Raw genomic sequence first — 27,282 nt, 5'->3', positions numbered from 1 at the left:
AAAGATACTCTCCATTTCGTCCTGACCCCTCTCATATTCTCTCTGATGTGGACTGGGTTCTCTCGGGGTCTGCTGTAGAGCCCTTGGCCCAGGAATTCCCTCTGTCTGCTTCCTGTGTTCAGTCCTGTCCTGGGACTGCACAGGATTCCCGGGTCTTCCTTTACAATGGTGTATTTACTCATGTTAGTAGCTTCCTGAAAGAGGGGTGCATAGGGCATTCATTTTGGGGTTATCTGCAGATGGAAAGTCTCCACTAAAAATTCAGACTTTATTAATGGATCATTTGAATGGTTACGGAAACTTGTGTTAAATGATTTTTCCTCAGTTTATTTTATTTTACTTTTTAAAGATTTCATTTATTTATTAGAGACAGAGAGAGAGAGAGACAGACAGACAGACAGGCAGAGGGAGAAGCAAGCTCCATGCAGGGAGCCCGACGTGGGACTCGATCCTGGGTCTCCAGGATCATGCCCTGGGCTGAAGGCAGTGCTAAACTGCTAAGCCACCGGGGCTGCCCCGATTTTTCCTGAGTTTAGAAGGCACTTCCCCATCATTTCCTAGCTTGTACGTCGCGGTTGAGAAGTCCGATCCATCCCAGTGTGTGGCCTCTCCCCTGGAGGCACCTCTGCTCCCAGTCCTCCCGCCATTCCTGTGCTGGCGCCTGGTGGGCCCTTTCCACCCGCACACGCCTATCTTCAGTGATTCTCTCCTCTGGTCTCCGAGTTTTTGTTTCTGTTTTTTTTCCCTACTTTATGGGGCATTGCTTCAATTTTATCTTCTGTTCCTTTAAGGAAATGTGTTATTTATCATCTTTAAAGTTTTTCTTAATATTCCTATATAAAATATTCTGTTTATGGGTTCATAGATGCAATTCCTTTTCCATCTCTTTGATGATACTAGTTATGTGTATTTTGAAAATCCTTACTATTCCTGTATTTTCTGTTTCGGTCCCCTGTCCCCTGTCCTTTTCTTTTTGCGTGAAATGACCCTTCATCTCCTATTGAGAAGCTGCTCTCCAGTGTCTAGTGATCCGTGGCTGTCTGTCCATCTTGAAGAGTGAGGAACTAGAAAGCTAGTTTAAATTGTGTATGGGCTTTAGTTGTAGGATGTCAGGGGCCAGATGGCTGGTTCTCAGGTTCCCTCAGACATCAGTGTCTAAAGGTCCTTTCTTTGAGATCATTTCTCCAGGAAGTTTTCATTTGGCCTCTTGCCAGGGCCTGAGATCAGGTACCTGGAATTTGGCGATAGAAAGGAGATGCCAAGTATTTACAATTCATCATGTAGATTTTTATTGAACCTCCTGTTTTTAGTCTGTATCTCACCACCACCCTTCTTGTTGCCAGGTGTGCTTTCTGGTTCTGTATATACTTAGAGCCTGTGTCCCCGTTTCCTCAGGGATGAGAATGGGCGGCTCCCTGACTGAACCTAATGACACTACACATCCACAAGTCTAATTGCTTCTTTTTTTTTTTTTAAGATTTTATTTATTTATTCATGAAAGACACACAGAGAGAGAGAGAGAGAGAGAGAGAGAGGCAGAGACACAGGCAGAGGGAGAAGCAGGCTCCATGCAGGGAGCCTGATGCAGGACTCAATCCTGAGACTCCAGGATGACACCCTGGGCTGAAGGCAGGCACCAAACTACTGAGCCACCACTGAGCCTCCCAGGGATTCCCAAAGTCTAATTGCTTCTTATCCAGCCCATTAAATAAGGCCATTTATTCAGTATCCCTGATTATCCCTGTACCTGCTGCCTCCTGTTCCCAAATGTTTCTGGAATTGTAGGCAGGTGGCTTGTTTTTCCTGTGTAAACCGGATCTTTGGCCAGAACAGTTGTAGTTCCTGTATCAGTCTCTTTCCACTTTTTTTGTGGAATGTGTGTTAATCAAACATGTTTGTTTGGTCCTTCTGCCTGTCCCCCGTCCCAGGCTTGCCATTGTGGCCTAAAACATGTATAACTAGTTCTCTTTCATCATTCGTCTCTTATCTCAAATAGTATCTCCTTAATTTTCTAGGATAGTCAGGATTGGTTAGATTATGCTGCAGTAACAAGCAACCTCCACATCTCGGTGGCTTAAAAGAACAGTGGATCCTGCTCATCTGACGCACCCCTTACAGATTGGCTGGGAGCTGTGCTGTGCACTGGGACCTAGGACGACACAGCAGCCATTGTCTGCAGCATTGTGGCATAAAGGGGAAAAAAGCATAGCAGATCATAGAGGAATTCTAAATCTTCCAAAATAGAATTGGCATTGATCCTTTTTACTGAGACTCCATTTGCCACATCTAGTCATGTGGCCACACCTAGATATTGGGCAGTGGGGAAGTACAGTCCTACCAGTGCTGGGGTCAAGAACTAGAAGTTTTTGGTGAACAAACACTAAGGATTACCATAGCAGCTTGGCCAACCTATGTAGAGATGTGTTAGGCATCTTTTCCAGAGAAACAGAACCAGTAGACCATGTGCATGCACACAAATTAACATTATTGTGAAGGCTTTGCTTTGAATTTATGGAAGCTCAGGGGTCCTAAGATATGGGAGCTGGAGACCAGAAAAGGTGGCGCTGTGCTCCTGTCTGAGTCCAAAGGCTTGGAAGCCAAGGGGGCTGATGGTGTGAATCCCCATTCCAAGTCAGGAGAGGGAGGAGAGGAATTGGCCACCCTAGTAGTGAGGTGGAAGGAAAAGGCACATCCCTCCTTCCTCAACCTTTTGTTCCATACAGGCCCTTTGCAGTTGAGGAGGCCCCCATGCAGAGGGATGGAGGAAAGGAGAGATATCTGCTTTGCTGACTCCATAGATTCAGATGTTAATTGGGCCCAGAAACAGCATCTAGCCAGCTGTCCAGGTGCTTGTGGCTTGTGACATTGGTATATAAAATAAAAAAAAAAAAAAGTTTTTTTTTTAAGATTTTATATATTTATTCACGAGAGACACAGAGAGAGAGAGGCAGAGGGAGAAGTAGGTTCCCTGCAGGGGCCTCTGATGCGGGACTCGATTCCAGGACCCCGGGATCATGACACGGGCCAAAAGCAGATGCTCAACCACTGAGCCACCCAGGTGTCCCAATACATAAAATAAACCATCGCCAGAGTGAGCCCTCACCTTTTGTTTCCTTCATACAACTTGGCACTATGCAAATTCATCTTGTTTTTATGTTTCTTTTCTCTCCCCCCTCTTCTGAATTGTCCACGATGACCCAAGTACCTAGAGCAGTGCTTGGCAAAGACAAGCACTCATAAGGCCTTGGATGCATGATGACCGGATCATGCATCACGAAAGCATCTTCTGAAGAGGCTTGATTATAGAACTGCTTCTCTGTTTTCTTTTATGCCCATTAAACAAAATTAGGTATGTGTGTAGTATGAACTGCTGTAGATAACTAATAGTAGCTTCCTTTAATATTAAAGAGTTAATTTTTAGGTATTCAAAACATTTTAGAAAAAGTAGTTAAGAAATCACTTCTCATTTGCAACAACGTGGATGGAGCTAGAGAGTATTGTTTTAAATGAAAATAGCTAGAGAAAAAAAAAAAAGAAAATAGCTAGAGAAAGACAAGTACCATATGATTTAACTCATGTGGAATTGAAGGAAAAAACAAGTGAAGAAAGAAAAAGAAACAAAAAGTCTCTTAACTACAGAGAACACACTGCTAGTCACTAAAGGGGAGGGGAGGGGGAGATGGTGGAAACAGGTGATGGAGATGAAGAACACTTGTCCTGATGAGCACCGGGTGATGTGTAGAACGGGTGATGTATAGAAGTGCTGAATCACTACATTGTGTACCTGAAACTAATATTACACTGTGTTACCGGGAATTAAAAACTTAGAAAAAGAAATCATCTTACTAGAAAACAAAATTATGTACTTATAATTTCTTAAACTTCCAATGGTAACATCAATTTAGATTACTGGTTAAAAAAATCTTCTTGGCTCAGTAATATGGAACTGCAAAATTAGGAGTGTTGTTTAAAAAAATTTTTTTTTTTAAGGATTTTATTATTTGAGAGAGAGAGTGGGTGAGCAATAGAGAGAGCACGAGGGGAGGAGGGGCAGAGGGAGAAGCCGACTCCTCGCTGAGCAGGGAGCTCGATGTGGGGACTCCATCCCAGGACCCTGGGATCATGTCCTGAGGCAAAAGCAGATGCTTTACCGACTGAGCCACCCAGGTGCCCCAGGAGTGTTACCTAAAAAGCAAATATTTTCACCTCTTTGTTATATAATATTTTTATGAGATACTCCTATATTTCTGCTCTGTAAGGAGAGAGAGACATTTGTGTTCTATTTAATTTTATGTTACAAGATGTTAAAAAACCCAATCTTTGGGCAGCCTGGTGGCTCAGTGGTTTAGCGCCACCTTCGGCCCAGGGCGTGATCCTGGAGACCCGGGATCGAGTCCCGGGTCGGGCTCCCTGCATGGAGCCTGCTTTTCCCTTGGCCTGTGTCTCTGCCTCTCTCTCTCTCTCTCTCTCTCTCTCTCTCTGTGTCTCTCATGAATAAATAAATAAAATCTTTAAAAAAAAAACCAACCCAATCTTTTGATCTTTTTTATCTTTTTAGTTTCTTCTGTCCTTACAGAAGTGAGTAATTACTAGCTTTAGTCCCTTTTGTTTGCAGATGACATTCTTATGAAAGGAAACGTTTGTTTCTTCTTTGACTAAAAAGTTCTCATATCTAGGAAGTTGAAGCTTTTTATATTTATGCTGCTGTTAGGAAAGAAAGCTGCTGGTCCATTTTTCGTTCTTCTGCATGTGGCGTCTTGTTTCTGAGGCTGTCCTTTCCCCATCATATATTCTTGGCTCCTTTGCTGTGAAGTAGTTGACCCTATGCATGGGTTTTTTTCTGGGTTCTCTATGTGTTCATTGATCTCTGTGCCTGTCTTTATGCCAATACTAGATTATTGGCGATAGTTTTGTCTTTAAGAATGTTTCTTCCAGTTTCATTGAGAGGTAGTTAACACAGTACTATGTAGGCCTGATGTGTACACATTGGAGTTTGACTACGTACATCATGAAATGGTACCGCAGGGTTGAATTAGCGTCCATCATGAAAAGAAATAAAGGAAAAAGATGATTTTCCTTCTAATGAGGACTCGTAGGCTTTACTCTCTTAACAACTTTCACATATACTGTACAGCAGTGTTAGCTCTCCTAACAGAGTGAAGACAGGAAGTGTGATGCCTCCAGCTCTGTTCTTCAAGATGGAAAAGAACTAATTAGTCTGTACTCCAGAGTTCTATTTAGATAGATTTATTGGCCTCCACAGGTTTTTTTTTTAATATTTTATTTATTTATTCATGAGAAACACAGAAAGAGAGGCAGAGACACTGGCAGAGAGAGAAGCAGGCTCCATGCAGGGAGCCCAAAGTGTGGGACTCGATCATGGGACTCTGGGATCAGGCCCTGAGCCAAAGGCAGACATTCAACCGCTTAGCCACCCAGGTGTCCCTCCACAGGCCATTTTATTTTGCACTCTTTTGGGATAAATTCAGACTTAGTCATATAACAAATACTTGTCGAATAGTTTGTGTCGGGGCAGTAGGATATTGTGCTGGATGGTCATGGGTTTCTATCCTACAGAACACATGTAATAGAAGGAAGGAGAAAGAGCGAGATCCCCTGGGGTGGGTAGAGTGCTGGTTTTGTGAGCATAGAGCACTAGCTGTTATTTCAAAGGCTTGAGGCTAACTGCAGGGCCCTTGTTGCCACACTGTATATCACTGAGCAACAGAAAATTGAGAACTGTGCTTTTACAGACTCTTTTATTGATCTCAATAATATATTATATTCCCAAATAGAGAATGTTTTCTTTAGTATTCTCTAGATTTGGAAATATTCATCCTTTCGCATCTGACTAGAATTATCGCTCATTTGCATGTGCTTTTTATGTTCAGAGTAAAGGCTAATTACTCCTTGGTTAGTTTGGATTCATCTTCTGGCTTTCCAGGGATTATATATTCCTTGTCTCTTGGATAGTCAGCCTTAGCCTTTCAAGTACATCCTCTTTCTGGATTGCAAACATTTCAAGTCTTTTACATTTGAAATAAAAGTTCAAACGTGCCTTTGGGCAAAACATGATGAAATGAACATGTATTATTTCCTGAAATCCTATTAAAAAGCATAAAGTACCTAAACCTATGAGGACAAAATGAAAGATAGACTTGAGCATGGAAGAGCTGTCATAGCATTTGGTAAACCGGAAAGAAGTGTGTGGATTGGTTTTTGATTTAGCAGGCAGGATAGCTGAGTGCCCGCAGAGGAAAGGACCAGGAAGCATGCCAGTTTGGGCCTCACAGATGTGGACGTCTCAGGAGTTAGAGGTACTGGGTGGCTCTGGCGGCGTCATGGATGGCAGGGGTCAAGAACAGAGTGATTTTTCCTAGTGTATGCAGCACCCTGCTTGGCACCTCCAACCCAGTTAGAACTGTCTCCTGTCCTGCTCAGCTCATGAAGCCTATTACCTGGAAAGGGCAAACCAGAGCAATTCTGATCCAGGCCCACCCAAAGAAGGTGGGCACTGCCACTCTGAAAACGGGTATTAGGAGGTCTGGACTTACACGTCTAGCCATGGTGGGCCAGTGGCTATTGGGCTTGCGTTCCCATGGCAAACTGTGGTGATAATGGGTAAGAGCTGCGATGCAGTGGTTTGCAAGGCACTGGCGCATAGGCAGTGTGAGACTGGTCTTGAGATGAGAGACAGGAGAGACAGGAGGTGACCGCCAGGTTCGCTCTGGTCTGTACCTGGGGAAGCTAAGATGCAGGGTGCAGCTGGGAGCAGTTGGTTGTGTGGGTCAGCATGGAGAGGGGGAGACTGCATGTCTCAGGATGAGGTGCAATATTTGCATTGTCCTAAACGTGTAGATGATCGATTTGAGCAGGAATTGGGGTACTGCTGTTGAGAAAGGGTGGGGGTAGGGGGGAGGATCCTCCGGGAAAGAGGTCAACAGGGAAGGGTAGTCACGTGGTTTATAGATAGCGAGGTAAGTCCCTGAAAACAAGACTAGAGGCGGTTGACAGCGATTGCTTTAGGATAGCAGAATTGGGTAGGGAGAATTTTCATCCACGTATTTAAGTAACTGAGGATCCATTTTGTTTTTTTGTTTTTTTTTAAGATTTTATTTATTCATTCATTCAGAGAGAGTGAAGAGAGAGGCAGAGACACAGGCAGAGGGAGAAGCAGACTCTATGCAGGGAGCCCGATGTGGGACTCGATCCCGGGTCTCCAAGATCACACCCCAGGCTGCAGGCGGCCCTAAACCACTGGGCTACTGGGGCTGCCCTGAGGATCCATTTTGAATACGCCACAGATCGCGTGCTGTCCAGGTCTTTGCAGCGGCTCCATCTCCCCCTTTTTCTCGGTCTCCTGGAGCGTGTTCTGCTCGCCTTTGGTGTTTCCACGTCCCACGCGCTCCTGAACCCCTGCAGTCAGGCTCTCGCCTCAGGTCCCCAGCGACCCCGCTGTGCGGGCCGACACGGTTCAGCCCTTTGTGGGCCTTGTGGGCAGCGCGCTGTGCTCCCCAAGGCGTCCTGAGCGCTGCTTCCCTGAGGGCAGCCGCCCTGCATCTGCCCTCGGTATCCCCTCTCCCGGCGCGTGTTGGACCAGCTCTCGGGGGGTCCCAGCTCCTCCGCGCCCTGCCACCCACGCTTGAGCGCCTCCGGGGAGGGTGCAGACGCCCTGCCTGGGGGTCACCAGGCCCAGCTCGCGGCATCACCACCTGCCCCTCGGTTTGCATTCCCGGAAGCCAGTCGCGTGACCTCTTCCCGTCGCCGGCCTGTCCTGTGCGCTGCAGCGGGCGCTGACCTAGGGCGACTCTTTCCTGGAGCTCTGGTTGGCCTGCTTGCCTTTTGCTGTTGGCTGGCTTGAGGGGAGCACCTCGCCCGAGCCCCGGCTCCCCACTCCCCTCCTCCTTAACCTTTTGTGAAATCGGCTCTGCTCTTCCTGGTCAGGGAAGCTGGAGGTCCAGTTCACACACGGGGCTCCCTTCCTGCAGCCGGGGAGGATGTTGCGATGGGTCTCGTCAGGGCTGGGTTGGGCTCTGACCCACGTCTGCGGGGTCTAAGCCCGGGGGCCGAGGCGGTGGCGGGTGCAGAGCCCTGGTGCAGAGCCCCGCTGACGGTGTCCTGCTGCCCGGCCTCCTCCAAAGGGAGGCCCATCCTGGAGGATGCAGGGCTTCCGACCCGCTGTGGTGTCTCATGTATTCTCATCGACACAGACAGACCTCCTGTGGATTCCACAGTAGTTGTCTCTCAGAATTTCTCATTACTTTTCAGACTCTTGTGAAGTTGAAGAAAACACACATATTCAGACTCGGTAAGACCTGCCATTAAAAAGGAGACTTAGATTTATGTAAATTTATATTTATGGTTAAATATATAAAACTCCACAAGGCATAAAATCAGGAAAAACACTTGACTTTGTGCTGTTTACATGTTTTCATGTTTTCTGCAAGATTGCATGTTCGTTTTTAAATTTGTGGACTAACTTGCACGGTGGTCCTGCTGGTTCCTTGTCAGCTGGTGCTGGATGGTGCATTCGCCCGAACCTGAATCTTGGTTTTGCTAGTACTGAAGACTAACAAATGTCAAAAATAATCATGCTATTTTAAAATAGGGGTTAAAAACTCAAATGTAGGGATGCCTGAGTAGCTGAGCAGTTGAACATCTGCCTTTGGCTTGGGCCATGATCCTGGATTCTCGGGATCGAGTCCCGCATTGGGCTCCTTGCATGGAGCCTGCTTCTCCTCCCTCTGCCTGTGTCTCTCTGCCTCTCTCTGTGAGTCTCTCATGAACAAATAAAATCTTTAAAAAAAAAAAAATCTTAAAAAAAAAAGTCAAATGTAATTATCTGTACCTTTAACTTAATAGAAAAAATAGTCTACTGGCAATAAATGATTATTGCAGAGACTACTGTAAAAGTCACTTAAAAACACAAAAATCTACTAAAAGACTCCTTTTTTTGGCATTCAAATTCATCACATTAAAAACATTTTTTATTGTGGTAAAATATACATAAAATTTACCACAGTCCATCCCATAAGACTTCATCTTGTGAAACTGAAACTCTTTACCCATGAAACACTACCTCGCCTCCACCCCTGGCCCCCGGCCCCCACTGATCTGCATTCTGTGTCTGTGGTCGTGGCCATCCGAAGGACCGGTTACAAGTAGAATTATTTGGTGTTTGTCTTCTTGTGACTGGCTGGCTGATCTCACTCAGCATAATGCACTCAAGTTTTCTCCATGTTGTAGCATGTGGCAGAATTTTCTTCCTTTTTATGCTGAATAATATTCCCCAGTGTGTGAATACCACGCTTTGTTAAGCCTTCATATGTAGATGGACACTTGAGTTGCCCACATGTTTTAGCTGTTGTGAGTAATGCTGCTGTAAGCATGGGTGCACAGATCTCTCTTCAAGACCCTGCTTTTGATTATTTGGGCTATATACCCAGAAGTGTAATGGCTGGATGATACAATAATTCGATTTTTAATTTTTTGAGGAACCTCAATACTGTTGACTCAGTGGCCGCATTATTTATTCCTGCCAACAATACACAGGGGTTCTCCTTTCTCCACGTCCTCACTAGTGCTACTTTTCTGCCCCTTTAAAAAATATAGTAGCCATCTATGGGATAGTATGAGGTAATATTTTACTGTAGTTTTGATTTGCATTTCCCTGATAAATCTATTACATTTTCAAGTGATAGGACATAGAGCCAGAAGATTGCATGAACCTAAAGCACCTTGGTTTGATGTTTTCCAACTATGAGCTGTTTGGTGAGCAGATGAGAGTTTCTAGAGCCTCCTGCCATCATTGCTCCCCACTACCCACCCTCCCTTTGTGGGGTGTTTTGGTTTCTGTGAGTGAGCCAGGAAAGCACCATGTAAATTTTATTTTATTTTTTTTAAGATTTTACTTATTTATTCATGAGAAACAGAGAGAGAGAGAGAGAGGCAGAGACACACACAGGCAGAGGGAGAAGCAGGCCCCAGGCAGGGAGCCCAATGTGGGACTCGATCTCGGGTCTCCAGGATCAGGCCCTGGGCTGAAGGTGGCACTAAGCCACCCGGCTGCCCCCAATTTTTTTTTGTCTTTTTTTAGATTTTTATTTATTTGTTTAGAGAGCTCAGGCAGGGGGAGTGGCAGCCAGAGGGAGAGGAGAAGCAGGCTCCTCGCTGAGCAGGGAGCACTACCCGGGGCTGAATCCCAGGACCCGGAGATTGTGACCTGAGCTGAAGGCAGATGCTTCACCCATTGAGCACTCAGGTGCCCCAGCACTACATAAATTTAGGACAGAAGCACTGTTAAGATAATTTAGAAATTTCTTGAAAATAGTTTGCATTTTCCTTGAGTGAGTATGAAATAACTGGAGGACAAGCCGGTCGGTTTGTTTCCAGCATTCCACAGCAACCTTCAGAAGATCTCTGTCAGGGTGTCCTTGGAATGTGTCCTGTGCCAGGTCCTTCTCCTTGAGAAAGCTCAGTCTGGCTTTGCTTCTGGGTAGTAAGATACACAGACTTAAACTTTTGCATATGATTTGTTTTTTTTTCTTTAATTTTAACGTCATTTGGCAAATAAATATATAATCTAGGTGGAAATGGTTTGGCGTTTTAATTTAAAATTTTAAGACAATTTGCAAGAAATCCAGAATTATCAATAGCTCTTCAGTGTTTCTAAACCCAAGTTTCTTTCCTGTACTTATGTGCGAAATGATATGTATGTAGAGAATGATTTGTGATTTACTTTAACAAATGTTATTTTTCAGTAATGTTTTCAATGGATTAAATACAGATAAGGTTATTGTTTACATTGTGTTAACTACCTTCCTCTTACAAAAATTTTGACGGAGGAAAACATCCGTATAGGAGCCTGAGCTTGGCAACATGAGAATAACAGCATGGCTCAGTGAATAGTCCCTAAGTAAATATACCCCTATAATCACAGTCTAGGTGGAGAAGAACTCTTAACAGCATTGCAGAATGTGCCCTCACCCAGGAGAAGAGAATCCAGTCCCTCTCCTCACTTCCGTGCTCTTAAAACTTCTTTGATCAGCTGTGTTTGAACTTTTTGTGTTTGGTTATCATGTATTATTTTGTGTGTGGCTTTCCATTACATTTAGTTGTGTTCATTCATTTCATTGTTAGGTAGTTATTGTTTCATGGTAGGACTAAACCGTGGCACTTTTATCCGGTCTACTGATAGTGGGTAGTGGATGTTGATTTACTTCTGGTTTGGGGTTATTACAAATACTACTGTTTTGAAAATCTATTATTTTTTTTAAGGTTTATTTATTTATTTTAGAGTGAGGGAGCACTGCTGGGGGGTGGGAGGCCAAGGGAGGGAAGGGGTCTCAAGCCGACTCATGACCCTGACATCAGGACCTGAGCTTGAAACCACGAGTTGGATACTTAACTGACTGAGCTACTTGGACACCCCCACTGATTTGAAATACTTGTATGTATCTTTTGGAGACCATGTCATACATTTCTGTTGAATATATATATCTAGGAGTAGAAGGTTCAATTTTAATATATAATTCCAAACTCTTTTTGAAAGCACTGTATCAGTCTATACTTGAGTTAGCAGAGCATCCCAATTCCTTTGGCTCATAACTTGCTTGTCTTTTAATTTTTACTGTCCTAATGATACTGCTTTATAAAGAAATTCTTAATTTTAATGTAGTCCTATTTAGTAACTTGCTGTTTGTAGGTGAAAGCTGTCCCCATTTCAAGATCATGAAAACAGAATGCTGCACTTTCTTCTAGAAGCTTTTCTATGTTTATAATCTATCAGGAATTAAGTTTGGTGTGTGTTGGACTGGTTGTCTGATTTTCTCTTCCCACATGGGTATCTAATTCACCTACATTATTTGTGGAAAGCCTTACCTGAACTCGCTGCTCTGCGGTGCCATCTTTGTCACAGAAGTCTAGTGACCATGGATGCATGAGTCTGCTCTTGGGTTTTCTCTTACTTTCTATGAGTGTATGACTCTTCGTGTCCTTATGTAACACAGTCTTAATTGCTCTAGCTTTACAGTAAATTTTGATATATGGTGTCAGATCTTCCAATTAAATTCATTGTGGCCTTGTTATTTTATTTTTTTTTTTAAGATTTTATTTATTTATTCATGAGAATACACAGAGAGGAGAGAGAGAGAGAGAGAGGTAGAGACAAAGGCAGAGGGAGAAGCAGGCTCCATGCAGGGAGCCTGACATGGGACTCAATCCGGGGTCTCCAGGATCACACCTGGGCTGTAGGTGGCGCCAAACTGCTGAGTCACCAGGGCTGCCCGTGGTCTTGATATTTATTTGTTGTTTATATTACTGGCCATTCTTGATCATTTACTTTTCCATATAAAATTCAGGCTCTTTTGTTAATTTACATACCAAAATCTAAGAAAATATTGATTGGATTTGCGCTGAATTTTACATCAGTTTGAGAAGGAGCATTTTTATAATGCTCATTTTCTAATATGTGAATATGATGTATTTTTCCATTACTTAAGTCATTTCTACTTTCAATGTTTTGTGGCTTTCTGGATAGAGATCTTGCATATCTTTTGTTAGATTTATTCCAAGATCTGACTTTTTTGAGTGTTATTGTAAATAATATACTTTTTAAAAAGATTTATTTATTTTGGTGGGGAGGAGTAGAGGGAGAGAGAATCTTTTTTTTTTTTTTTAAAGATTTATTTATTTATTTATGATAGACAATGAGAGAGAGAGAGAGAGGCAGAGACACAGGCAGAGGGAGAAGCAGGCTCCATGCCGGGAGCCCGACGCGGGACTCGATCCCGGGACCCCAGGATCACGCCCTGGGCCAAAGGCAGGCGCCAAACCGTTGAGCCACCCAGGGATCCCCGGGAGAGAGAGTCTTAAGCAGACTCTCTGGTGAGCATGGAGCCTGAATTGGGGCTGGATCTCACAACCCTGAGATCACGACCTTGAGCCAAAACCCCAAGAGTCAGACACTTCACTGACTGAGCAACCCAGACGTCCGTGTAAATACCATCTTAATTTTTTTCATTTACTCATTGTTACTCCTGTTGACCAATGAAAGGCAAAACTGCCACCCACAAAATAAACTGTGTGCATGTATTTGGAATCTTAAGGTTTCCCATCTGGGAGACAGAGTTGATTGTAGCATGTTCCAGAGAGATAAAGGAGGTTAGAATTTTTAAAGAGGAAAGAAGGAATATATTTAAGTTGCTTTGAATAAGATGTGATTGGTGCTAGTGTGGCTACATTTAAACTCATCCATACCTGATTTGTTGCTAGAGCTACTGCTAAGCAGGAAGTGCAAATATGTCCATTTTTTAAACATTTATTTATTTTTAGAGTCAGAGAGTGTGTGCAAGCAGGGAGAGGAGCAGAGGGAGAGGGAGAGAAATCTCAAGTAGATGCCCCACTGAGTGCAGAGCCTATTGCAGGCCTTGATCTCATGACCCCAAATCATGACCTGAACCAAAATCGAGTCAGATGCTCAACCAACAGAGCCACCTGGGCACTCCTCATTTATGTCCCATCTGACACGCAACAGGTGCTTTGGCTGTTAGCTGAGTTCTGCAACAATTCTGAGAATTTGAGACAGGAAATGTGCATAAGCCCTACTTCCTCTCTGTTCTTCTGATATTCTTGAGGACATTTATTAATTTAACAATTCATCTGTAGATTTTTTTGAATTTCTCTGTAGATAGAAGCATGTCCTCTCCGAATGACAGTTGTAATTATTCTTTTTTTTTTTTTTAAGATTTATTTATTTACTTATTCATGATAGACATAGAGAGAGAGGCAGAGACACAGGCAGAGGGAGAAGCAGGCTTCATGCTGGAAGCCTGATGCGGGACTTGATCCCAGGACCCCAGGATCGCGCTCTGGGCCAAAGGCAGACGCTAAACCACTGAGCCACCCAGGAATCCTCTAATTATTCTTTTCTGATCCCCATGTGTCTTATTTCTTGCTTTATTGCCCTGACTGGGACTTCCAGTATGATGCTGAATAGAAGTGGTGAGTCTGGGTATCCTATCTCATTCTCATTTGGAGAACTTTTTTGAGTCTGTTTTTTCTGCTTCTGGTTTTAAGTGGATACCCTCTTTCAGATTAAGGAGTTTCCCTGCTATTCCTGTTTTGCTTTTAGTGGTTACGAATGGATGAAGAGTTTTATCCAGTGTTTTTCTGCATCACTGAGCTGATTTTATTATTTTCCTTTATTCTGTTAATAGGCGAGTTGCTAGGATTGTTTAAGAAACTTGGTCACGCTGTATTGTACTTTATGTATTTCTGGGTTTGATTTGCTAATATTTTACATTCATGAACATGAATGATATGGACCTGTAATTTTCAGTGTCCCTTTCAGGTTTTGATATCAAGGTTATTACGTTGATATCATACAACTTGTGACCTGTTTCTTCTTTTTTTGTTCTAAGAAAGTTTCTGTAAGATTGGGAGTTTTTTCCCTTGTCTATTTTTTGTAGACTGTAAGGTGAAGCTGTATGGGTTCTGGAGTTTTTCTTTGTGGGAAAAATTTTAATCCTCAGTGTAACCTCTTTTGATAGATAAAGACTTACTTGAGTTTTCTGTTTCTTCCTGTGTGTTTTGGTAGTTGTTTGATAGTAACCAGGGGTTTATCAATTTTGTTCTTCCAGAGAATCAGCTTTCCCTTTTATTGAATCTCTCTTTTAAAAGTCTGTTATGAAAAAAATAAGTCTGCTTTCATTGATTGCTGTTCTGTGTGTGTGTATAATTTCCTTCCACTTTATTGGTTTCATTTTTTATTTTAGATTTTCTGGAGGTTGGATGTGTAGATTATTGCTTTTTAGTGTTCTCCCATCACCTATGCAGTTATGCTAGAAGTTTTCCTTTTAACTACATCGTAGAACTTTTGGTGATTAGTATTTTATTCCTTTTGTTACATTTTCATTCTTTTCATTATATTTCTTGATTTAACATTTGTGACTTTCAGCGACCTATATGTTATTTAGAAGTATGTTTTTTAGCTTCCAAAAACAGATATTTTTGTGTTTTTTGTTACTGATTTCTTCTTCAGTTCTGTGGGCAGAGAGCAAACTCTGTAATTTCAGTCCTTTGAAATTTGTTGAGACTTGATCTGCCCAGTGTGTGATCATTTTTGTAAACATTCCATGTGTGTTTGAACAGAATCTGTGCTTGTTGACTGCAGAGATTTATGTAGATGAGGTCAGGTTTGTTCCATGTTTCTATAAATCTTCTGTGTATTTAGCAGTTTTTTTCTTTTACAGTTGAGAGAGATGTGTTAGAATCTGTTGTGACTGGATTTGTCTCTTTTTGTTCTGTTTTGTATGTTTTGACGTTAAGTACATAAACGTAAGAGTATTTCCTAATGAGTTGAATCTTTTTATTATAATGGAATGACCCTGTTTTCCCTTAGTAATACTTAGTTGTTACACTCTTCTTTTTGTTATTACAGCTTTATTTGATAATATATTTCTGCATGGTGCTTTCTTTTTTGACTCTGCAAATTTTTTGTTTCCTTATATAAGATTTTCTTTTTGCAAGTAGCATTTAGCTGAGTTTTTGTTTTAAATCCAAGCTCAAAATTGTTGTCTCTTATTGAAGATACTTTGTTTAGATTTAATGTAATTACGAATATATTTGGGTTTTAATCTGTCATCATAATATGTTTTTTATTCATCTTGTGCCTTTTTCTTTCTTGTTTGTTGTTTGAGGTGGTGTTGATAAAGCATCTTGTATTCTCTTTCTCCATCTAATAGCTTGGTCCTTATGTGTTCTTTTTACTAACTGTTCTTTTATTAATTACTCTAGTGGCAGTAACATGTCCTTGATATGTCAAGGTCTAATACAGGTTTTTATTTTTCCCAGATAATGCGAGGAACTTAAACATTTAAATTCTGTATGTATTCTAAATCTAGAAGACAGTATTGTTGTTGTATTATACACTCAGCATTTACTTAGATTTACCTACATCTGTACCTTTCTCATTGCTCTTCATCCCTTTTCATAATTTCTGAGTTTTCATCTGAGATTCTTCTCCTCCTGCCCAAGGAACATCTCCAGTGTCTGTATTGTGGGGCTACTGTGATAAAGTCTTGGTTTTATAAACTGTACCTTATTCACCTTTCATTTTTGTAGGTATAAAAATTTCAATTGGCAGCTATTTTGAGAACTTTTTAGACATTATTTCATTGTCTTTCGATATCCATTGTTCTGATGACTCCTTTTGAAGTTTTATTGTTGCTCATTTGGAGATAGTATGGCTTTTCCTCTAGTGACTTTAACTCTTCCCTCTTATCTTTGGTTTCAAGCAATCTTACAGTGAAATGCCTAGGTGTAGTTGTGTTCACTTGGTTTTGTTTTCTGGGAATGATTCTTGGTACTGAGGCTACATGCCTTTGTCAGTTTTGGAAAATTATCAGCCACTGTCTCTGAAAGTCAGTTCCTCTTCAGTCTTCCTTTTCTCTATTCTTAGGATCGCAGTGAATATATTAGACCTTATTACGTCCATATATGCCTCATGCTCTTGTTTATCCATGCTTTCTTCTGGATGCTTCCTTTTGAGAATAATCCTCCGGTTCACTAATTCTCTCGTCTGTATCAAATCTGATAGGAAATCATTCATGGAGTGCTGTAGTTATTGTACTTTTACAAGTCTGTCCTTTCCACTTAGCTTCTTTGCATGTTCTTTGCTGGAGTTATAAATCTTTTAATTTCTTGAACATATCAAGCATTGTTATTTTTTTTTCAAGATTTTATTTATTTATCTGACAGAGAGAGAGTGGGAAAGCATGCATGAACAGGTGGAAGGGCAGAGGGAGAAGCATATTCCCCTCTGGGCAGGGCGCCTGAAGCAGGGCTCGATCCCAAGACCCCAGGATCATACCTGAGCCTCAGGCAGGCAGAGCCTACTGAGCCACCCAGACGCCCCAAGCATTGTTATCTTAAAGGCCGTGTCTAATAATGACCCATCCAGAACTCTTCCTGCAGTTTGTTTCCATTGTTTTTGTTTTGCTTTTCTTGCCTTTTGGTGATACCCTCTTACTCTTTGTGGATTTGGTTATTTTTACATATGTTCCAGATACTGTGATGAAAAATTATAGGAATGAATTGAAATTCAGGATGATGTTATCCAGAGAGGATTTGTATTTGCTTCTGACAGCCAGCCAGGGGCCCCAGTAGACCTAGCTTATATTAATCTGCTCAACCGTTGAGGTGATTTGAAATTTAAGAAAAATGGTAGTTACTTTTATAGTTAATGAGGTACTTTCCTTTTCTGCTAGGTTATTATTTTATGTGTGAAGACTGAATTCCTTGTCCGTTTTCTTACTCCTAGGAGGCAGGCAGCCCCTTGGTGTCTAAACTTAAAGTTTAGGGGATTACAGTATTCCTCTCCTCCCATACTAGGCACTCAATTCTAATTTTTAATCCTCTTAGCCCTGTATGTGTTGAAAGTTCCGCTCATGTTCTTAGTTGCTCTTACAGCGTTGCCAGGTGCCTCTGTAAGGAGAAATGTGACTCCAGATACAAGGCTTACCTCTTGGTTTTCTGTTTGCCTTGATCTTAAATTCTGTAAGTTTTCAGTGTTTGTTCGTTGATGCCTTCAAACAGATTTTTTTCTTTTCAGTTCAGTTTTTCAGGTTCTCATGGGCAGGTACTTTGCTGTTACAAGACTGTAACATTCTGTGTAGTAGTTTATTCAATTTCTAATGATTAAGGAACACACATACCTGACTAGTTATACACAACTCAGTTTTATTCAAAGTGCAATAATTACATGTATATTTTTTATAAAGGACAGGTATAAATTAATAAAAGTTCATATGTCTCAATTTTTCATAGCTTTCCACTTCGTAACTTTCAAATATTGTTTTTTTTTTTTTAAAGATTTTATTTATTTATTTGAGAGAGAGAGACAGAGAGACATAGGAGCAGGTTGAGAGGCAGAAGCCAACTCCCTGCTGAGCAGGGAGCTCAATGTGGGGCTTTGATCCCAGGACCCTGAGATCATGACCTGAGCTGAAGGCGGATGCTTAAACAACTGAGCCACCCAGGTGCCCCTTAAATATTGTTAACTAAATATGGCTGTAGCTCATAGTTTTCAGAATTTTAGGGTAAATATTATCTTTCTGATGGCTCATGGCAAACACACATTCAGAGACTGATAAAAGTCAAAGATAATTTCTTTTTAAATGGAATAAAATCGGATTTGTAAGAATCTATTAATTGTATTGTTTTTCATTTTCTCACATCACAGCTTATTTCTGATATGTCCATTCATTGTGATTTTATGAAATGATGGTAAAGCCAGTCTGATAGTCTGTTTGGGCTGCTGTAACAAAATACCACAGCCTGGGTAGTTTATAAACAATAGACATTTATTTATGACCATTCTGGAGGCTGGACATCTGTTGCAGGTGCCATCGTGGTTCAGGGAGGGCCTTCTAACCAGTTGGGGACTATTGACTTCTCCTGTCTTACACAGAGATATCTCTGGGGCCACTTTTGTAAGGCCACGACCCTCAGGACTTCATCATCTCTTAAAGGACACACCATCTATACCATCACCTTGGGCATTAGGTTTTCAGCATGTGAATTTTGGGGGAACACAAATGGACACAATGGCCTTGTGAAAATTTTAGTAGGAAGGCAAAGCTTGACATAAGAAAATCCATCTGTGTAATATATCACATTAGTAGAATGAAGGAAAAAAATATTATATCCATTGATGCAGAAAGGTATTTGACAAAATCCAAAATCCTTTCAAGATTAAAAACTAGCAGGAAACTAGGACTGGTAGGACCTTTCTCAACATGATAAAGGGCATTTATGAAAACCCAAACTACTACTGTAGACAACTGTGAAAGATTGAAAGCTTTCCCTTCAGATCAGGAACGAGACAGAGATGCCCGGTTTCATTAATGCTGCTTACTACTGTTTGGGAAGTTTTGGCTAGAGGAATGAGACAACAAAGAGAAAAGGCAACCACATTGGAAAAAGAGCAATAAAACTTTGAAGGTGACATGATCAGGTATTGAGAAATTTAAAAGGAATACATGAGAAAGTTACCAGAACTAATAAACAAGTTCAGCAAAGTTGTAGGGTAGTCAGTTGTGTTTCAGTAACACCAGCAGTGAACTACCAGAAAAGGAAATTAAGGAAACAGTTCTACTTACGTTAGCATGTAAAAGAACAACATACCTGACAATGAGCTTAACCATGGAAGTAAAAGACTTGTATTGTACACTATAAATTATAAAACATTGCAGAAGGAAATGAAAGAAGACCAAAATAAATGAAAAGACATCTTAGGCTCATGGATGGGAAAACAGAACTACTCAAACCAGTATAGAGTTCAGCACAATCTCTATGAAAATTCCAGTGGCCTTCCCCCCACCCCCCCACCCCCCAAATTAAAAAGCTGATCTTGAAATTCATGTGGAATTTGAAAGGGCCCTAGATAGCCAAAATAGTTTTGAAAAAGAACAAAATTGGAAAACAACATACCTGCTTATTTCAAGATGTACTTCAAAGCTATGATAATCAAAACAGTATGGTACTGACATATGGATAAACATAGGGAATTTAGAATTCTGAAATAAATTCATATATCTGTGGCCAGTTTTTTTTTTTTTTCATTTTAATTCCAACATAATAAACACTGTTATATTAGTTTCAGGTATACAGTGTAGTGATTTAGCACTTGGTTACATCACTCAGTGCTCATCACAAGTGCTCTCGTTCATCCCCATTGATTTCATGCATCCCCCACCCTCTCCCCTCTGGTGACCAGCACTTTCCTCTCTGTAAGAGTCTCTTTCTTGGTTTCTCTCTTTTTTTCTTTGCCCATTTTGATTTGTTTCTTCTGTTCCACATATGAGTGAAATCTTACAGTATTTGTCTTTCTCTAACGTATTTTGCTCAGCATAATATACTTGAATTCCATCCATGTCATTGCAGATGGCAACATCTCATACTTTTTTTATGGCTGAGTAATATTCCATTGTATATACATACTACATCATCTTTATTCATTCTATTGATATTGATGGACACTTGGTCTGCTTCCATAATTTTGCTATTGTAGATAATGCTACTGTAAACATTGGGGTGCATATGTCCCTTTGAATTAGCGTTTTTGTATTTTTGGGTAAATACCTAGTGGTGCAGTTGCTGGCTCGCAGGGTAGTTCTGTTTTAAAATTTTGAGGAACCTGCATATTATTTTCCACACTTTGGCCAATTGATTTTTTATAATGATGCCAAATCCATTCAATTTGAAAAGCATAGTCTCTTCAAAAGATGGTGCTGGGATAACAGGATTTACACATGTAAATGAATGAGTTTGGATTCCTTCCTCATACCATAGACAAAATTTCAAAATGGATCAGTGACCTCAACAGAAGAATTAAAACTGTTAAGTCTCTTAGAAAAAAACATAGGGATTAATCTTTATGATCTTTGATACTGCTGTGGATTCTTAGGTATGACACCAAAGCAGGAGAAATGAAAGGAAAAATATATTTTATTTTACCAGAACTAAAATTTTTTATGCATCACGACCACAGGACGTTATCAAAGTGAAAAAGAACTTAAAAATTGGTTGGGACGCCTGGGAGACTCAGCGGTTGGGCGCCTGCCTTCAACCCAGGGTGTGATCCTGGAGTCCCAGGATCAAGCCCCCCATCCGGGCTCCCTGCGTGGAGCCTGCTTCTCCCTCTGCCTGTATCTCTGCCTTTCTGTCTCATGAATAAATAAAATTTAAAAAGGACTTAAAAAATTGGGAGGAAAGATTTGTAACACATATAGATTAAGAGACTATTTAGAGTGTGTAAGGAACTACAGCTCACCAAGAAAAAGATAAACACCATTAAAAATGACCAAAGGACTCCCAATAGACATTTCCCCAAAGAAGATAAATAGCCAGTAAACATGGAAAGATGCTCAATGTCATTAGGGAAATGCAAATCAAAAGCATAGTGAAGGGACGCCTGGGTGGCTCAGCAGTTGAGCGTCTGCCTTCGGCTCAGGGTGTGACCCTGGGGTCCTGGGATTGAGTCCCGCATCGGGCTTCCTGCAGGGAGCCTGCTTCTCCCTCTGCCTCTCTCTGTCTCTCATGAATAAATAAATAAAATCATTAAAAACAAAAACAAAACCACGGTGAGATACTACTTCATACCTACTAAGATCGCTATGAAAAAACCAAAACAGAAAATAGTGCATGTTGGCTGGGACATGGAGAAATTGGAAATTTCACACATTGTTGGTGTGCTATAAAGTGAGATAGCTAGTGTAGAATACAGTTGGGTGATTTCTGAAAAGGTTAAATGGATTACTGTATGATCTAGAGTTCCACTTCTGGGTATGTACCCAAAGAATTTAAATAAAGGGGCACCTGGGTGGCTCAATGGTTGAGTGTCTGCTTTTGGCTCAGGTCGTGATCTTGGGGACCTGGGATCAAGTCCCGAATGGGGCTCCCTGCCCAGTGAGGAGTGTTGCTCCCTGCCCCAACTTGTGCTCTGTCTTGCTATCTCTCTCAAATCTTTTTTTTTAAGCTACTAAATTGCATACTTCTAGTGGATGAAAATAGTATGTGAATTATATCTCCATAAAGGTGTTAAAAAAACAAAGGGTTAAGTCTTTCTTCCCCATGCACATTGTTTTTTAAGCTAGTATTTTGTCAAATCCAGAGGCCTGTCAAGATCATAGTTTACTGTTATAGCTAATAAAATAACTGAAACATATTTGTTGTTATTAGGGATCTTGATCAGTGTTTTACATGCTGTTATTTTCTGTTGCTAAAGTAGTGTAATTTGCTTTAAATAAACAAGGTAGGTTTCCTAGCAGAAGTGCTCTGTTTTGCAAGTTCTCCATGTTCTATACTTGGTAAATATGGAAATTGGGCAGCACCTGATTGTTTTGGAGGTTCTTTTTTTTAATGATTTTATTTGATACAGAGAGGGAGAACAAGCAAGGGGAGTGGCAGGGAGAGGGACAGGGAGAAGCAGGCCCCCTGCAGAGCAAGGAGCCTGGGCTGGATCCTGGGACCCTGAGATCATGACCTGAACTGACGGCAGATGCTTCATCGAATGAGCCACCCAAGTGCACCTGTTATGGAGATTCTTGAAGGAATACAGTTGTTCTGTAGTCTTGAGACTTAGTAGCCAACCAGTTACTATCATAGACTAAACTAGCTTTATTCTTTCTTTTATTTTTATTTTTAATCTCGGGGCTTATCCAGAATGCATTCAGTCAGTAAGCACTTACTCTATACTTCACGATACAAATTGTTAAGGACATAAAGTTTGAAATGTGGCCTGCTCTTAAAAAACCTAATGCTGGGGATCCCTGGGTGGCTCAGCGGTTTGGCGCCTGCCTTTGGCCCAGGGCACGATCCTGGAGTCCCGGGATCGAGTCCCGCGTCGGGCTCCCGGCATGGAGCCTGCTTCTCCCTCTGCCTGTGTCTCTGTCTCTCTTTCTCTCTCTATGTCTATCATAAATGAATAAATAAATCTTTAAAAAAAGAAAAAACTATTTGAGAAACTTAAAAAAACCCAATGCTGAGTAATGCATATAAAATAATTATATAGCAATCAATAGCAACATGGCCTTAATTGTAATTGTAGACTTTATATATATAGCTTGTTACAATAAAAACTGAATATAACCTAATTAACTTAATGGTAACTAATAATAAAGCAAGTTATAGTAAGGAAGATATCTTTTGGAAGATACTAACAAAAGACCAAACATCTCAAAGAAACTAATACTAGTATAGATTAGAACTTAATGTATGATTAGACGTGTATCACATTTCACTGGAGAAGAAAGAAATCTCAGCAAATTGTGCTCTCTCTAGGATAAATATAGGAAAATATAGCCTTCTATATTTTCACCTCATGTTGTATTCAGAAAGTAACCCCACAGTTTCTGTTTGGGCATGTGAGTTGTTTGGAATTTGCCCCTGTCCTAATAACAGGTAAAAAGCAGAACTGAAAAGCCTACCAATGTACTGAGATTTATTAATGCAATGAGGCCACAGGACAAATTGCTGCCACAAATGTTGGGCAGACAGAATTTACTGTAGCCCCCCGCCACCCCCCACCCCCCGCAACTTCCGCAGGAACCAGTGCTTGGTGAGAAAACTGGAGTATGACTGATGAATTGCAGGAGGCCCAGGGTGGGCATCTGAGTTACAAATCCAGGGGTACCCAGTATTTCATGAGATTTACTTATAGGAGCTCTACCAAAAATCCCCTTGGGATTCCATTGAGGGGGGAGGGGAAAAGGAACCACTTAAACATAGACCAGAGCATTTTTCTGTCCTAACAAGGCCTGCCTGCAGGAGGAACTTCAACCAGAGCCTGACCAACCCAGCGAAGGGAAATACCCCATCCAGCTCACTCTAGCAATACTGTCGTACTAGTAGGGGACACAGAACGGGAAGTCCTTGGGAAGATCACAGTGCCAGGGACACAGGCTCTCGCCAACTAGTGAGACTGACTCCTGGGACTCCAGAAAGCATTCCCCACACCTCACACTGCATGCCGGCATTTACTATGGAAGGAAAATAAAGGGCCTACTCAAAGCAAAACAAACACAAAAGATTGAATCAGCGTCTTAACCTGGGTCTGTATGGCAGAGTTGGTGGGATTATCAGAACAGGAATTTTTATTTCTTACGTCTTTCTTTTCTAAAGATATTATTCATTTGTTTATGAGAGAGAGAGAGACATAGCCGAGGGAGAAGCAGGCTCCTCAAGAGGAGCCCAATGTGGGACTCCGTCCTGGTACTCCAGGACCACTGCCCTGAGCCGAAGGCAGACGCTCAACTGCTGAGCCACCCAGACACTCCCTTACATCTTTTTTTTAAAAGAGATTTTATTTGAGGGCGAGAGAGTGCACAAGCAGGGGGGAGGGGCAGAGGTAGAGGTAGACTCTCCCTTGAGCAGGGAGCCTGATGCCCATCTTGATCTCAGGACCCCAGGATCATGACCTGAGCCAAAGGCAGATGCATAACTGACTGAGCCACCCAGGTGCCCCTAGAACAGGAATTTCTTTTTTTCTATATATTTTATTTATTCATGAGAGACACACAGAGAAAGGCAGAGACACAGGCAGAGGGAGAAGCAGGCTCCCTGTAGGGAGCCCGGTGGTGGGACTCCATCCCAGGACCCTGGGGTCACGCCCTGATTGGAAGGCAGACGCTCCACCACTGAGCCACCCAGGTCCCCCAAGAAACCCATTTTAGATATAAATACACAAATAGATTAAAATAAATGCGATAGAGAAAGATACACCATACTGACAGTAATGGAAAGCAACTGCTATATATTACTTTCAGATGAAGCAGACTTTTTTTTTTTAAGATTTGTTTATTCATTTATTTATGATAGACATAGAGAGACACACACACACACAGGCAGAGGGAGAAGCAGGCTCCATGCTGGGAGCCCGATGCGGGACTCGATCCCGGGACTCCAGGATCGTGCCCTGGGCCAAAGGCAGGCGCCAAACCTCTGAGCCACACAGGGATCCCCTGAAGCAGACTTTCAAACAAAGAATGTTATTAGGTGTAAAGGGGAACATTACATAATGATAAACATATCAATACTGAAAGAAGATATGACAATTTTTTAAAAAGATTTATTTATTTATTATTCATGATAGAGAGAGAGAGAGAGGCAAAGACACAGGAGGGACAGCAGGCTCCACGCTGGGAGCCTGACGCCGGACTCGGATGCGGGATTCGATCCCGGGACTCTAGAACCACACCCCGGGCCAAAGGCAGGCGCCAAACCGCCGAGCCACCCAGGGATCCCCAAGATATGACAATTAGTATTTATTTATTTATTTATTTATTTATTTATTTATTTATTTATTTAATTATTATTATTTTTTATTTTTTTTTAAGATATGACAATTCTTTGTGTGTGCTTACCAACGGAGTGTCGAAGTATTTCAGGCAAAAACTATTAGGCTGTAAAGGGCAGTAGGTGAATGCATTATTATAGTTGGAGATTTCAGTACCCCTCTCGGAAATGGATAGGTACACAGTTGAACTCAACAACAATATTAACTGGGCATGATCAATATCTATAGACTACTACATCCTACAACAACAGAATATACATTCTTCTCAGGCTCACTTGGAACACTTACATTTTCAGCTATAAACTAAAACTTAATAAATTTGAAAAGATTAGAAATCATACAATGTCTATTGTTAGACTACAGTAGAATTAAAATAGAAGTAACAGAAAGATAGCTTGAAATTTCAAAATACTTGAACATTAACACATAGGCCGGAAAAGAAATCTTGAGAAAATTTTTAAAAATTTGAATTAAATGGGAATGAAAATACCTTATCAAAATTTGTAGAATAAAGCAAAAGCAGTGCTTACAGGGAAATGTACAACATTGAATGTATACGTTAAAAAAGAAGAAAGATTAAAAAAAAGAAAAAAAAGAAGATCTAAAGTCAATATTCTGAGCTTCCACCTTAGGACATAAGAAAAAATTAAATCCAAAATAAACAAAAAAAGAAAGAAAAGAAATAGAGCAGAAAAATGAAGTTGTAAGTAGGAAATCAGTGGTAAAATGAAGTACAAAACTAGTTGTTTGAAAAGATCAATAAAACCGTAAATCTCTAGACAAGCTAACTTAAAAATGATAGAGATAAATATTAGAGGTGAAAGAGGAATTAAAAAGCGGTGGGGGGAAATGAGCTATCATTACTAATCCTCTAAACCATGAAAGGATAATAAAGGAATGCTATAACCAAACCAAACCTCTGTGCCCCTGTTGCCCCTTGATAACCGAGATGAGACAGATCAAGTCTTTGAAAGGCATAATCTGGTGAGACTTCTGCAAGAAGAAATAGTCTGTAGGCCTATATGAAATAAGCTGAATCTGTAATCAATAACCTTCAAAACCAGAAAGTACCAGGCCCAGATGGGTTCACTGGCGAATGCCCCCCAAACATTTATGGGAGAGTTTATACTTTTTCTCCACAGTCTTTTCTAGAAGGTAGAAGCAGAAGGAAGACTGCTAAATTATTGTGAGCCCAGCATTACCCTAATATCCAATCCAGAAAAAGCATTACAAGAGACTAAAGGCCAGCATCCCTCATGAATGTAAATGTAAGACTCTCCAATATTAGCAAAATGAATCTAATGTTTTATAAAAAGTGCTCTGCCCGTGACTAAATGGAATTTATCTCAGGCACGGCTGCTTCGGTTTCTGGAAATCAGTTAATAGCAATCCATCACTTCAGCAGTTTAAAGAAAAATCACATGATTATTTGAATAGAGGAAGAAAAAAACCATTTGACAAAACCCAACATCCATTCATAATACAAACTTCCAGTGTGGGGGTGGGGGTTGGGGGTTGCTCAACGGTTGAGCATCTGCCTTCTGGCCCAGGGCATGACCCCAGGGGCCCAGGATCAATGAGCGATGAGTCCCTTCCCCTCCCCGTCTGTGTAACCCCCCCCCACCCCCCCGCCCCGCATCGGGCTCCCTGCAGGGAGCCTGCTTCTCCCTCTGCCTGTGTCTATGCCTCACTCTCTGTGTCTCTTATGAATAAATAAATAAGATCTTTAAAAAAACAACAACAAAACTTCCAGCAAACTAGGAATAGAATTTCCTCAACTTGATAAAGTCTATCTATAAAAACCTTGCACTAATATCCTACTTAATGATGAAAGACTCACAGGTTTTCTGCTGAGATTGGGAATGAAGCAAGGATGTCTCCTCTTAACATCCCTTTTCAATGTTGGACTGGAAGTCCTAGACAAGAAAAGTATACAGATTTGGAAGAGAGAAATAAAACTGTCTTCATTTACAGATGATGTGATTCCACAGAAAATCTGAATGAATTGACACCCACCTGAAACTAAAATAATTATAGCAAGGTTGTGTGATAAAAAATTAATACAGAAAAGCCTATTACTTGCCTGTACACCAGCAATGAACAAGTTGAATTTAAAGTTACAATTACATGTACATTATCACCCCCAAAATGAAATACTTAAAGTATAAATCTGACAAATGTGTGTAAAGTCTATATGAGGAAAATAACAAAATTCTGATGAAATAAATGGAGCGAGAACCCTTGTTCATGGATAGAAACACTCAATATTGTCAACAGATCAGTTCTTCCCAATTTGATCTGTAGATTCAGTGCTATCCCAATAAAAATCCCAGGAAGTCATATTTTGGATATCAACAAAATGATTCTAAAATTCTTATGGGGGGGGGAGGGGGAGCCAAAAGATCCAGAATAGCCAACACAGTATT

At 41.1% G+C, this 27,282-nt stretch overlaps 1 protein-coding gene across 17 annotated transcripts in view; it reads left to right on the top strand.

The window, feature by feature from the left end:
- The window catches only part of ZMYND11 (zinc finger MYND-type containing 11), a 128,517-nt gene that overhangs the window by 17,698 nt on the left and 83,537 nt on the right, over positions 1-27,282 (top strand). The window contains exon 1 of one of the 17 annotated variants that reach the window (XM_077897386.1): positions 8,290-8,308. The exons of the other annotated variants lie outside the window; for them this stretch is intronic. The gene's annotated coding sequence lies outside the window, so the exon portion shown is untranslated. Of the gene's footprint in view, positions 1-8,289; positions 8,309-27,282 lie in introns of those variants that run through there. 17 annotated transcript variants of the gene reach the window in all.

The sequence above is a fragment of the Canis aureus genome, chromosome 5 (assembly GCF_053574225.1).
Source record: "Canis aureus isolate CA01 chromosome 5, VMU_Caureus_v.1.0, whole genome shotgun sequence".
Classification (NCBI taxonomy): domain Eukaryota; kingdom Metazoa; phylum Chordata; class Mammalia; order Carnivora; family Canidae; genus Canis; species Canis aureus.
The sequence above is the reverse complement of the archived record's forward strand: the minus strand, read 5'-3'. Positions and strand labels throughout refer to the sequence as shown.